Source organism: Hippopotamus amphibius, chromosome 2 (genome assembly GCF_030028045.1).
Source record: "Hippopotamus amphibius kiboko isolate mHipAmp2 chromosome 2, mHipAmp2.hap2, whole genome shotgun sequence".
In the NCBI taxonomy this organism is placed as follows: Eukaryota; Metazoa; Chordata; class Mammalia; order Artiodactyla; family Hippopotamidae; genus Hippopotamus; species Hippopotamus amphibius.
Window position 1 is genome coordinate 30,372,845 of NC_080187.1, and position 13,504 is coordinate 30,386,348.

Below are 13,504 nucleotides of genomic sequence, written 5' to 3' on the forward strand. Positions count from 1 at the left end.
TGTACTGCCTTCTTCTAGGTCCTATTTCAATGTGAAAGGGGCTTTTAAAATGCTATAAAAGATGACAATTGCAAGTTTAAAATGTCTCTTAATAAGCAGTAACTACTGTTCTAAGCATTTTATATAATTAACTTATTTAGTCCTGGTAACAGTACTGTAAGGTATGCAGTATTGACTATTTTGTGAGTAATGAAAACTCTGGTACAGAAATATTAAGTTTTTTTGCTCAAAGTTACAGGGCATTAAAGTGGCAGAGCCAGTATTCAGGTCCAGGCATTCTGGACCTGGATTCTGTGTTTTGACCCATTATGTAAAGAGATTTTTAATGCTTACTTAGGAATTTGCAAATTATAAAGTAGAAAAAGAGGAATTTTTTGCAATTTTTAAACACAGATTTTACACATTTATTTACAAAGGTAGTTGACATAGTATAAACTTCCCTATCTGTTAAAATACTCTATTAGGTTAAACTAATAAAACAACTATATTTCATACTTACGAAAAACTAAACTTTGTTTTCTTCTCAAATTTTGACACCTTTCAGAATCCAAGCCCAAAATATCTCTAATTTCCTTCTCTCTGTAGAAGTAGAAGAGGTAGGCTTCCCTTCCTTTCTATGTTTCCCCTACGTGGTAAATAGAATTCTAAATTGAACACTAAAACTCCCATCCTCTGAGGCACAAACTCTGATAATCTCTTCCCCTTGAGTTCAGGAAGAAACTGTAAATATTATGGGATATTTCGCCTGTGATACAGTAACTTTATATAGCAAAGGTATATCAATATTGCAGATATAATTTAAGTCCCTAATATATTGACTTTAGGTTAATCAAAACGGGCATTTCCTGAGTGGGCTTGACCTAATCAGGTGAGTCCTTTAAAAGATAATCTAGAGGTTAGCAATGGAAAGAATCAGGGAGAACTGAAATGAGAGATTCTCCTGCTGGATTTGAATAAATAACATACCAGTGTTTGAGAAAACCATGTGACTAGAATCCAAGGGCAGTCTCTAGGCTCTGAGAGTGAGCTTCAGCTGTCGACCAGCAATAAAATGTTGACTTCAGACCTTCAACTGCAAGGAAATGAATTCTGCTAACAACGTGGATCAGCTTGCAGACAGATCTTTCCCCAGTAATGCCTAGAGATGAGAAGGCTGACACTTTGATGTCAGCCTTGTGAGACCCTGAATGAAGGATCCAGCTAAACTGTGTCCAGACTCCTGACTCACAGAAATTGTATGGTAATAAAATTTTGTTCTTTTAAACTGCTAGATTTGTGGTAATACGGTATTCAGCAAATAAAAAGCCAATACATCCTATATCCAAGTTTGCTTTGTTTGAAGCCCTTTTACAAATTCAACTGTGTTTTGGCATTGATTATCTACTATCTGTATAAAAAATGGCCATTTTATACCTACTGTTAGGCTTCTACAATTTCCTCCCCTCAAAAGCCTTTCCTGATGATTTCAAATCACTGATCTTCCATCATCTTTTAACTTATCAATCTGACCTATACAATTCTATTATGTAATGCTAGTCCTACTATCTACTATGGTCTATTGCAAAATCAAGAAATTTTCTATTTTGTATGAATGGTATTGACAATTACTCTCAATCTGGGTAAGGTTGATGTTCATCTAACATTTTAATAGCATAGATATTTTTACTATAAAGTGTTTTAGTAATCTTCACTGTATGAAATACAAATAATACATTTTAAAAAGGGGTAGCTATTAAAATTATGTATAATTTAGTTTATTAAAAATTATAGGGGCTTCCTAGGTGGCGCAGTGGTTGAGAATCCGCCTGCCAATGCAGAGGACACGGGTTTGATCCCTGCTCCAGGAAGATCCCACATGCCACGGAGCAACTAAGCCCGTGCGCCAAAAAAAAAAAAAAAAAAAAAAATTATAGAAGGGTGTGTGTATGCATATACATGAATAAAAGAGATGTCTGAAAGGTCACCAAACTGTTGCTCACAGTTATCAGTATACTGAGATTTTAGGTGATTTTTATTTTCTTCCAAACAACAGTATGTAAAGTTCAAATTATTTACAGTAAATTATATATTGTTTTATAATCAAAACAGTTCCCTGTGAAAAAATAAAATGGAAATTGTGAGAAAATATTTACTAATATATTGATATTGATTATCTTTGATGGGAAGATGAATAGTATTGTTTTCTATTTTTATTATTGCAATTTAAAATTATAATTTGAATACATACCCTATGAAAACAATTTAAACAACATAGGGTACATAGAGTAGAAATTAAAAGTATTCATACTGGGACTTCCCTGGTGGCACAGTGGTTAAGAATCCGCCTGCCAATGCAAGGGACATGGGTTTGATCCCTGGTCCAGCAGGATCCCACATGCTGTTGAGCAACTAAGCCTGTGTGCCACAGCTACTGAACCTGTGCTCTAGAGCCTGTGAGCCACAACTACTGAGCCCACGAGTCACAACTATGGAAGCCCATGCACCTAGAGCCCATGCTCTACAATAAGAGAAGCCACTGCAATGAGAAGCCCACACACTGCAACTAGAGAAAGCCTGCACACAGCAACGAAGACGCAACACAGCCAATTTATATAAAAATATTTATACTAATACTTGTATCTCTTTACTCAACCCCAATGTGATTCTTCTTTCATCTAAAACACACTTTTTTAACAGTTTTATTGTACCATACCTTCACATACACCATTGTAGGGGAAAGAATGACAAGAGTCTATATCCCGAGAGGTAGAGAAACAATTTAGTACTATCTTTACATTTGATGTGTAATCAGTTTCTTCTTATTCATCTAGATCCCAAAAGAGGGGAGAAGGGAAAGAAACTCTTAGCTAAAGTGTGCAATTTGATGCATTTTGACATGTATATATGCTTGTAAAATCACTGCTGATATGAAGGTACAGAATATTATCATCACCAAGTGTTTCTTTGTACCACTTTGCAATCTTTGCACACTGTTTTCTGTCACTATAGATTGGTTTTCTTTTTCTAAAATATATATAAATAGAATCAGCCATCATAGACACTTTTATTTCTGGCTTTTTTCACTTGGAATAATGATTTTAAGATTCACCATGCTGTTTTTTTTTATCAGTGGCATGTTTATCTTTACTGCTGAGTAGCATTCTTTTGCATGGATATTTCACATTTTGCTTAGCCATTCACCAATTGATAAGTACATGTTGTTTTCAGTTTTTCACTAGTATGAGTAAAAACTACTATGAATATTCTTATACAGTTGTTTGTGTGGACATGCTTTCATTTCTTTGGGGTATACCTATGAGTGGAAAGGCTGAATTTCGTGATAGGTGAATATTTAACTACTAAAGAAACCACTAGGCGATTTCCAAAGTGCTTGTACAGCATCATATTCCCACCAGCAGGGTATGAGAAGTTGTTTCCCATCCTCACCAATTGTGAATGTAAATCATTTTAATTTCAGCCATTCTAAGAGTTGTGCATTATCATCACATTGTGTTCTTAAGATTGTAATTCTCTCATGATTAATGATGCTGAGAATGTCTGCTTATTAAACATTTGTATATGCTCTTTTGTTAACCATCTGTTCATATAATTTGCCAATTTTTCTATTGGATTGATTCTTTTCTTACTATTGAGTTTTAAGAGTTTTTTATACAGTATGGATACAGGTCCAGTCCTTTGTCAGATTTATTAAGAATGTTTTATTCCAATCTGTGTCTTGCTATTTATTTTCTTCATGGTATCCTTCAAAGATTAAATGTTTTCAACAGGTGATAAAGTCCAATTTATAACTTATTGTTTTAATTTTATGCTTCTTCCTTTATACTATTACTTAATACATATTTGACAATGTTAAAATCATAAACATTTTTATAGAAATTTTATAATTTTAGCCTTTCTATTTAGATTCATGGCTCATTTTATGTTTGTGTATGGTATTAGGTAAAATCTGAGGTTCTTTTTTGTTCATATGGCTTTCCAATTCTTCAGGCATCATTTTTTTTTTAAGCTCTTTACTGGAATATAATTGCTTTACACTCTTAAACCAGTTATTGAGGTACACCAAAGTGAATCAGCTGTACTTATATATATATCCCCATATCCCATCCCTTCCGCGACTCTCTCCTGCTCTCATATGGTAATTCTGTCTTTAGCTAAGGAACCTCCAAACTGTTTTCCATAGTGGCTGTACCAACTTACATTCCCACCAACCATGCAGGAGAGTTCCCATTCCTCCATACCCTCTCCAACATTTATTGTTTCTAGATATTTTGATGGTGGCCATTCTGACCAGTGTGAGGTGATACCTCATTGTGGCTCTAACTTGCATTTCTCTAATGTTAGTAATGTTGAGCATCTTCTCATGTGTTTGTTGGGCATCTGTATGTCTTCTTTGGAGAAATGTCTATTTAGGTCTTCCACCCATTTGTGGATTGGGTTATTTGCTTTTTTGGTATTAAGCTGCATGAGCTGTTTGTATATTTTGGAGATTAATCCTTTGTCCGCTGCTTCATTGGCAACTATTTTCTCCCACTCTGAGGGTTGTCTTCTTGTCTTGTTTATGGTTTCTTTCACTGAGCAAAAGCTTTTAAGTTTCATTAGGTCCCATTTGTTTATCCTTGATTTTATTTCCATGATTCTAGGAGGTGGGTCCAAAACGATCTCGCTTTGATGTATGTCATGGAGTGTTCTGCCTATGTTTTCCTCTAGGAGTTTTATAGTGTCTGGCCTTACATACAGGCTTTAATCCATTTTGAATTTATTTTTGTATATGGTGTTAGGAATTGTTCTAATTTCATTCTTCTATATGTAGCTGTCCAATTTTCCCAGCACCACTTATTGAAGAGGCTGTCTCTTTTCCATTGTATATTCTTGCCTCCTTTGTCAAAGATAAGGTGCCCATATGTGCGTGGGTTTACCTCTGAGTTCTCTATTCTGTTCCATTGATCTATATTTCTGTTTTTGTGCCAGTACCATACTGTCTTGATCACCAAGGCCTTGTAGTATAGTTTGAAGTCAGGAAGCCTAATTCCACCAAATGCATCGTTTCTTCTCAAGATTGCTTTGGCTATTCAGGGTCTTTTGTGTTCCCATACAAATTGTAAGATTTCTTGTTCTAGTTCTGTGAAAAATGCCGTTTGTAATTTGATAGGGATTATAGTGAATCTGTAAATTGCTTTGGCTAGGATAGTCATTTTCACAATGTTGATTCTTCCAATCCAAGAACATGGTATGTCCCTCCATCTGTTTGGATCATCAGTGTCTTATAGTTTTCTGCATACAGATCTTTTGCCTCCTTAGGCAGGTTTATTCCTAGGTATTTTATTCTTTTGGTTGCAATGGTAAATGGGAGAGTTTCCTTAATTTCTCTTTCTGCTCTTTCGTTGTTAGTGTATAGGAATGCAAGAGATTTCTGGACATTAATTTTGTATCCTGATACATTACTGAAATCATCAATTAGTGCTAGCAGTTTTCTGGAAGAGTCCTTAGGGTTGTCTATGCATAATACGTCATCTGCAAAGAGTGACAATTTTACATCTTCTTTTCCAATTTGGATTGCTTTTTTTTCTTTTTCTTCTCTGATTGCTGTGGCTAACATTCCAAAACTATGTTGAATAGTAATGGTGAGAGTGGACACCCTTGTCTTGCTACTGTTCTTAGAGAGAATTCTTTCAGTTTTTCACCATTTAGAATGATGTTGGCTTTTAGTTTCTCATATATGGCTTTTATTATGTTGAGGTAATTTCCTTCTATGCCCATTTTCTGGAGAGCTTTTATCATAAATGGATATTGAATTTTGTCAAAAGCTTTTTCTGCATCTATTGAGATGATCATATGGATTTTATCCTTCAATTTGTTAATATGATGTATCATATTGATTGATTTGCGTATATTGAAGAATCCTTGCATCCCAGGGATAAACACCCCTTGATCATGGTGTATGATCGTTTTAATGTGCTGTTGGATTCTGTTAGCTAGTATTTTGTTGAGGATTTTTGCATCTATGTTCATCAGGGATATTGGCCTGTAATTTTCTTTTTTTGTGACATCTTTGCCTGGTTTTGGTATCAGGGTGATGGTGACCTTGTAGAATGAGTTTGGGAGTGTTCCACCTTCTGCAATATTTTGGAAGAGTTTGAGAAGGATAGGTGTTAGCTCTGCTCTAAATGTTTGATAGAATTTGCTTGTGAAGCCATCTGGATCTGGGCTTTTGTTTGTTAGGAGATTTTTAATCACAGTCAGAATTTCTGTACTTGTGATTGGTCTGTTCATAGTTTCTATTTCTTCCTGGTTCAGTCTTGGAGGGTTGTACTTTTCTAAGAATTTATCCATTTTTTCCAGGTTATCCAATTTATTGGCATATAGCTGATTGTAGTAGTCTCTCATGATCTTTTGTATTTCTGCAGTGTCTGTCATGACTTCTCCTTTTTCATTTCTAATTCTGTTGATTTGCATCTTCTCCCCTTTTTTCTTCATGTGTCTGGCTAAAGGTTTATCAACTTTGTTTATCTTCTCAAAGAACCAGCTTTTAGTTTCATTGATCTTTGCTATTGTTTCCTTCATTTCTTTTCATTTATTTTTGCTCTGATCTTTATGATTTCTTTCCTTCTGCTCTCTTTGGGGTTTCTTTGCTCTTCTTTCGCTAATTGTTTTAGGTGTTAGGTTAGGTTGTTTATTTGATATTTTTCTTGTTTCTTAAGGTAGGACTGTATTGCTATAAACTTCCCTCTTAAAACTGCTTTTGCTGCATCCCATAGATTTTGGGTTGTTGTGTTTTCATTGTCGTCTGTTTCTAGATATTTTTTGATTTCCTCTTTGATTTCATTAATGATTTCTTGGTTGTTTAATAGGGTATTGTTTAGCCTCCATGTGTTTGTATTTTTTAGTTTTTTTCCTGTAAATGGTATCTAGTCTCATGGCGCTGTGGTCAGAGAACATGCTTGATATGATTTCAATATTCTTGAATTTACCGAGGCTTGACTTGTGACCCAAGATGTGATCTATCCTGGAAAATGTTCTGTGTGCACTTGAGAAAAGAGTGTATGCTGTAGTTTTTGGATGGACTGTCCTATGAATATCAATTAAGTCAAGATGGTCTAATGTGTCATTTAAAGCTTGTGTGTCCTTATTTATTTTCTGTTGGGTGATCTGTCCATTGATGTAAGTGGGGTGTTCAAGTCTCCTACTATTATTGTGTTACTGTTGATGTCCCCTTTTATAGCTGTTAGCATTTGCCTTATGTATTGAGGTGCTCCTATGTTGGGGGCATAGATATTTACCATTGTGATATATTCTTCTTGAATGGATCCCTTGATCATTATGTAGTGTCCTTCCTTGTCTCTTGTCATAGTCTTTACTTTAAAGTCTAATTTGTCTGATATGGGTATTGCTACTCCAGCTTTCTTTTGACTTCCATTTGCATGGAATATCTTTTTCCATCCCTTGACTTTCAGTCTATATGTATCCCTTGGTCTGAAGTGGGTTTCTTGTAGGCAGCATATGTAAGGGTCTTTTTTTTTTTGTATGCATTCAGCCAGTCTGTGTCTTTTGGTTGGAGCATTTAATCCATTTACATTTAAGGTGATTATTGACATATGTTTTCCTATCACTATTTTCTTAATTGTTTTGGGTTTGTTTTTGTAGGTATTTTCTTTCTCTTGTGTTTCCTACTTAGAAAAGTTCCTTTAGGCATTGTTGTAAGGCTGGTTTGGTGGTTCTGAATTCTCTTAATTTGTACTTGTCCGTAAAGCTTTTGATTCCTCCATCAATTCTGAATGAAATTCTTGCTGGGTAGAGTATTCTTGGCTGTAGGTTTTTCTCTTTCAGGACTTTCAGTATATCCTGCCACTCCCTTCTGGCCTGCAGAGTTTCTGCAGAAGGATCAGCTGTTATCTTCATGGGTTTTCCCTTATATGTTATTTGTTGCTTTTCTCTTGCTGCTTTTAATATTTTTTCTTTGTGTTTAATTTTCATTAGTTTGATTACTATGTGCCTTGGTGTATTTCTCCTTGGGCTTATTCTGTATGGGACTCTCTGTGCTTCTTGGACTTAATTATTTCCTTTCCCATGTTGGGGAAGTTTTCCACTATAACCTCTTCAAATATTTTCTCAGACCCTTTCTTTTTTTCTTCTTCTGGGATGCCTATGATTTGAATGTTGGTGCACTTAATGTTGTCACCAATGTCTCTGAGACTGTCTTCCATTCTTTTTACTCTTTTTTCTCTTTCCTGCTCTTTGGCATTTATTTCCCCCATTCTATCTTTCAACTCACTTATTCACTCTTCTGCCTCAGTTTTTCTGCTGTTTATACCATCTAGAGTATTTTTAATTTCAGTTATTTTGTTGTCTATTACTGTTTGTTTGCTCTTTAGTTCTTCTGAGTCTTTTTTAACTGTTTCTTGTATTTTCTGTATTTTGTTATCAAGATTTTGGATCATCTCTACTATCATTACTCTGAATTCTTTTTCAGGCAATTTTCCTATTTCCTCTTCATTTATTTAGTCTTGTGGGTTTTTTTTTCCTGCTCCTTTGCCTGCATGATGTTTCTTTGTTTTCTCATTTTTGTCTAATTTATAGGATTTGCTGTCTCCTTTCCCTATGCTGTCTAGTAGTAATTCCTCTTGTTTCTGCCCTCCGCCCCCTGTGGTGGGATTTGTCCAGTGTCTTGAGTAGGCTTCCTGATGGGGCATCTGGTGTCTGCTTTCCAGTGTGTGGCTCTGTGTCTTTTCTCTCTGATGAGCAGGGCATGTCAGGTAATGTGTTTTGGGGTATCTGTGAGGTTAATATGGCTTTAGGTAATCTGTGTGTTGATGGGTGGGTTTGTGTTGCTATCTTTTTTGTAGTTTGGTGTGTGGTGTCCAGCACTGGCAGTTGCAGACTGTCAAACAAAGCCAAGTCTTAGACTCTGATACAGGGCTCTGTAAGAGTTCTCAGTAGTTAATCTTCCTTGTGTCTGAGGACTTCCTAGTAGTATAGCATCCTGGATTCAGTGCTCCCTCCCCAGAGTGTCCTCCTTGACTTCTGATGGAGTAGTCCAGACTTCAGAGGTTGCTTGTCCCAGTTATTTCGGGATCTTTGCAGTCCTTTCTGGTGTCCGAGGTAGTTTGCTGGTGTTCAGCTGGTTCTCTGTGGGAATTTTTGCATCTTTTGATGTATTCCTGATGCATCTGTGGAGAGGGATGCATTCCACATCCTTCTACTTCGCCTCCATCTTTCTTCCCTCTCTCCTGTTTTTTCTGTGAGTTCCAGCAGTGGCCTGGGGTGGGGAAGGCAGGCTGCAAAGGGTGCTCAGACCTGGAGGAAGGGCTGTCATCAGAGGGAGGTATCCTGGGGCTTGTTGAGCTGCTGTGCTGGAGTGGAGTAGAGGGACATACGGGGCACAGGAGGAAGGTTGCTGGTGTTTGTGACCTGATTATGCAACCTTGGGCAAGCACCAATTTTTTATAAATCTTTCCATTCTTCATTAATTACCTTGGAAACTTTAGGGAAAATCAATGAAAGATACACTGTGATTCTATTTCTATACTTCATATTCTGTTGCTTTGATCTAGTGTCTATCATCTTGCCAATGCCACCTTCTCTTATATACTATAGCTTTATAATAAGACTTGAAATCATGTAATATAAGTTCACCAACTTGTTCTTCTTTCTAAAAATTTCTTTGAGAGATTTCTGTTTTCCTCTGCTCACCATCAGGCACAACTATAAAGCCCAGAAATGACACAAGAAACAAACATAAGAGTATTCTGATGTTATTAAGAGAAAGGTTAGTTGACCACAGTAATGGAGGAATAGCATTATGTCAGAGTGTCTAGTGTCCTCCCAACCCACAGAGGGAAGCCATATAGATGTTTCCCATATCCAACCTCGTGAGAGAAGGCAGCCCCAAAAAGCTCATCCTTTCCACCACCAAAGAGGATTCCCTATGGCAACACCACGCAAGCTTGACACCACAGGCAAGGGGTGCCAACTGGGAGCCCCCAAAATAAGTGCCCTGGGGAAGCATTCTCTATCTCACTGGGGCTAAGACATCCCTTTTCTGTCAAGAAATAAAAAAGATGAGAGAGTAGAACTTGCAAGAGAGACTCTGCTACATTAGTTTTTGTAGTATGGGAAGCCTCTTACCTCACAAGCCTGGGATTCTCCTCCCAGGGACATAGGCAGAACAAAAAAAGTGCCGTAGTCTGTGAGGTCTGTTTATCTCACAGGTTAAGACTTTTCTCTCCCAGATGGGGATATGAGGGCAAGGAAGGGGCACTGATAAGACAGACCGTTTCCACACATGCCTTCCCTACCAAGACTCCTGGTGGTTCTGGAAAACCTGTTCTGCCTACTCATGCAACTTCAACAGAGACCAGTAGAAGTCCAAGCAGTAGCAGATAAACTGAGCAGACCAAAATAAGATTTCAAAGGGTTTCCAAAATTTAACTGTCATTGGAAACACAGCCTCCTCTCCTCAAATACATAATGACCCAAAAGAAAAGGATGACATAATGTTCTCAATGTATACACACCAAACAACAGACTCAAACTGCACGAAACAAAAACTGATAGAGCTGAAAGAAAAAAGAGACAAATCTGAAACTATATCTGGGGACTTCAACCTACCTATCCCCACCTCAAAAACGGAAGGAACTCTTAGAAAATCAGCAAACACATACAGGATCTGAACAATGCCATCATCCAAAAGAATATATTTTACATATATAGAATATTACACTTAACATAGAATTGCACATTTTTTCAAGTGCCCTTGGGACATTCAAGATTGGCCATATCCCAGGCCATAAAATAAATTTCAACACATTTAAAAGAACTGAAATCATACAGAATGTGTTCTCTAACCATAAACAAATCAAATTAGAATTGATAAAAGACAGACAAGTGTCAGATGGTTTTGCATCTTGATTACACTGGTGGTTAAAGGAACCAACACGGGTAATAAAATTGCATATTTTTTATGCACATGGATTGTGGGAAAACATTCAGATGTCTTTCTGAAGCCTTGAGAATGTAACAGAAAATATGGCTAAAAGTAGTTAAAGTACGTGGGCTGAGCAAGTGGGGGCAGGACCTGGTGCAGCAGAGGAGCGAGGGGTGCGGGTTTAGGAATGCCAGGTCAGCGCAAGTTAGAATGCTGTTTGCACAGGCACTGATTGTTCTTCTGCTGTTCTTGCAAGGACCACTGCCCCCAATCATGTGAGGCCCTTTGTACAAGGAGAAATTTGGGTAAAAAGAAAACATTATTTGTGGGACGTAACTGGGAGTGTGGGAACCTTATGCTATTTTACTTCCTGAATGCCGAGAGTTCAATAAAAGCAATGTGGGATGAATCAGTGGGGCTCTCGATCCTAGAGGTCTTGAGTCCTCCAGTCTCATCTTTCTCTTAAGTCTGTCTTTGTGATTCTTTATGCTGTGTGGCACCCGTCATCTGCCCTGAGTTGCTGAGCTGGTCTCGGCAATGGATCAAGTGTAAATACTTGAGTACAGTGTTAAATGAATGCGAAAACAGGCTTACTGTCTTGTTTTTAATCTTATAGGAAAAGCATTAAATATTTCAACATCAAATATATCTTAGCTTTATCAAATTGAGAGTTTCTCTTTATTGTTTGCTGAGAGATTTTTTTTTTTTTAATGAATAGGAGTGTTGAATTTTGTCAAATTTTTTCTGCATCTACTGAAATGATATGTTTTATCTCCTTTGTTAAGATGATGAATTATACTGATTAATTTAAGCACATTCAAATATCCTATTCCTGGAATTGAACCTATTTGTTCATAATGTACTACCCTCTTAAATGTTGTTGGATTCAATTTGACAATACTGCTAACATTTTTGTGCTTATGTTCATGGTGGATATTTGTCTGCAATTTTTTTTCTAATTTCATTGTCAGGCTACATATTTAGAGTTAGCTGGTCTCAAAAGGTGTCTCAGGGAGGGAGAGTTTCCTCCTCCTCTGCTCTATCTGAAAAACTTCAGGATTGAATGTTTGATGGAACCCTCAGTGAAAGCATCTAACCATGAAGTTTTCTTTGTGAGAATTTTTTGAATAATTAACTCCTTTTTTTATTTGTGATATATTCATATGGGGGGAGGAAAAGGGGGGGAGGAAAAGGGGGGAGAGAGGGAGGGAGAGGGAGAGAGAGACAGATAGAAAGGTGTGTATATCGGTTAAAGATCTGCAGCAGTCAGAATCTGAGCTAGAGAAAGTCAATGGCTTGGTAACCATCTGTTGGTGAGAACATGACTGCTCTTCCAGCAGCTCCTGGAGCAGGTGCAGCCAATGAGGCTGTAACTACAACCTGGAGACGATTAGGTGCGAGTCTTGCTGGGATGAGGAAAACGACTTCTGGAAGATTCCCAAGCTCATCATCGTAAAAACCAGTCTCCTAGTAGTTTCCAAAGGGCCACAAAACAAAGCAGCCCCCCCCCCCGCCCCCCGCCAAATTCTTGGCAGCTGGCAGCGGCGAACCAGGCATACAGGAAGAAGACCGCTACAGGCGATGCTCAGAGAGACGATGAAAATACTGCCAGTAACTACTTCCGGTCCAAGGCAGCCAGCCAGGTCCTGTCCACCCAGCCTCTGAGGAGCCTCACACTCCACAACCCGCCGCCAGGCCTCCATGCTCGCCTCAGCAGCAACTCTGCCATCCCGCCCACTCAGGCCCCTGAAAGGCGCCAACCTCCGCCCTTCAGCCTGGAGCCCTCGACATCCTCTTCACCGAAGCCAAGCATAAGGAAAATAAAGGCAATTCTGGCAGCGGCCTCGGTGGACACAGCCGCTTTGGGGTTTCTGTGAGGCTGCAGGCCTGGCTCCCCTGCCTCCGCAGTCACCCGGAGGCCCGTTGGGGCCCAGCCTCTGGGAAGACACCTTCCTTCCCTGTTCCCCAGAAAGCCCACCTCTGCCCGGGGTGCGAGCCCCTCGGAGGCTGGCCCATGCTCCTCGGAGAGGTCCGCCACGCTTCCCATGCCAGGGCGGTGTTCCCTCCTGCTCACCTGCCTCGGAGCCTGCCTGCCGTCCGAGCCCACCGCGTCGGTGTGAGCCTCGGTGAGCTCCGGGCCTCAGCACTGCCTCACGGCCTCGGACGGAGTAGGGAGCAACTTCCACGGGCTCAAGTGCAGCATCTCAGCGCCTGGGATTGGTGTCCGCGTCTGACTGGCCCCGCGTCCTGAGGTAAGTCCTGTGGAGGCACTGGAGGAGGTCTGGAACCGAGGTCCGGGGCGACCCGCTCGTTGCTGGTCAGCGCGCTGAGGAGACCTCTCCACAGTCAGCGGCTCAGTCAGCTGCTGCGTGGGGGTGGGGAGGACACGCGGCTCTTCTGTAGCCCAGTCGCCCTACCTCCGATATTCTCAGTAAAAAGACAGCTTACCCCTCTGTCAATTTTGTACACTGTTTGCCTCATTTCTGTTATGTTGATGTCTACTTTTATCTTTATTTTTTGCTCATTTCTACTTTTAGTTTACATTGTGTTTTTATTTTTGTTATTAAATACAAAATTTTGGGT

General features: G+C 39.0%; 1 pseudogene; it reads left to right on the top strand.

Annotated features, from left to right (window-relative positions):
- The window catches only part of LOC130844303 (kinesin-like protein KIF17), a 46,500-nt pseudogene extending 33,328 nt beyond the window's left edge, over positions 1-13,172 (top strand).
- The last annotated feature ends 332 nt before the right edge of the window (positions 13,173-13,504 follow it).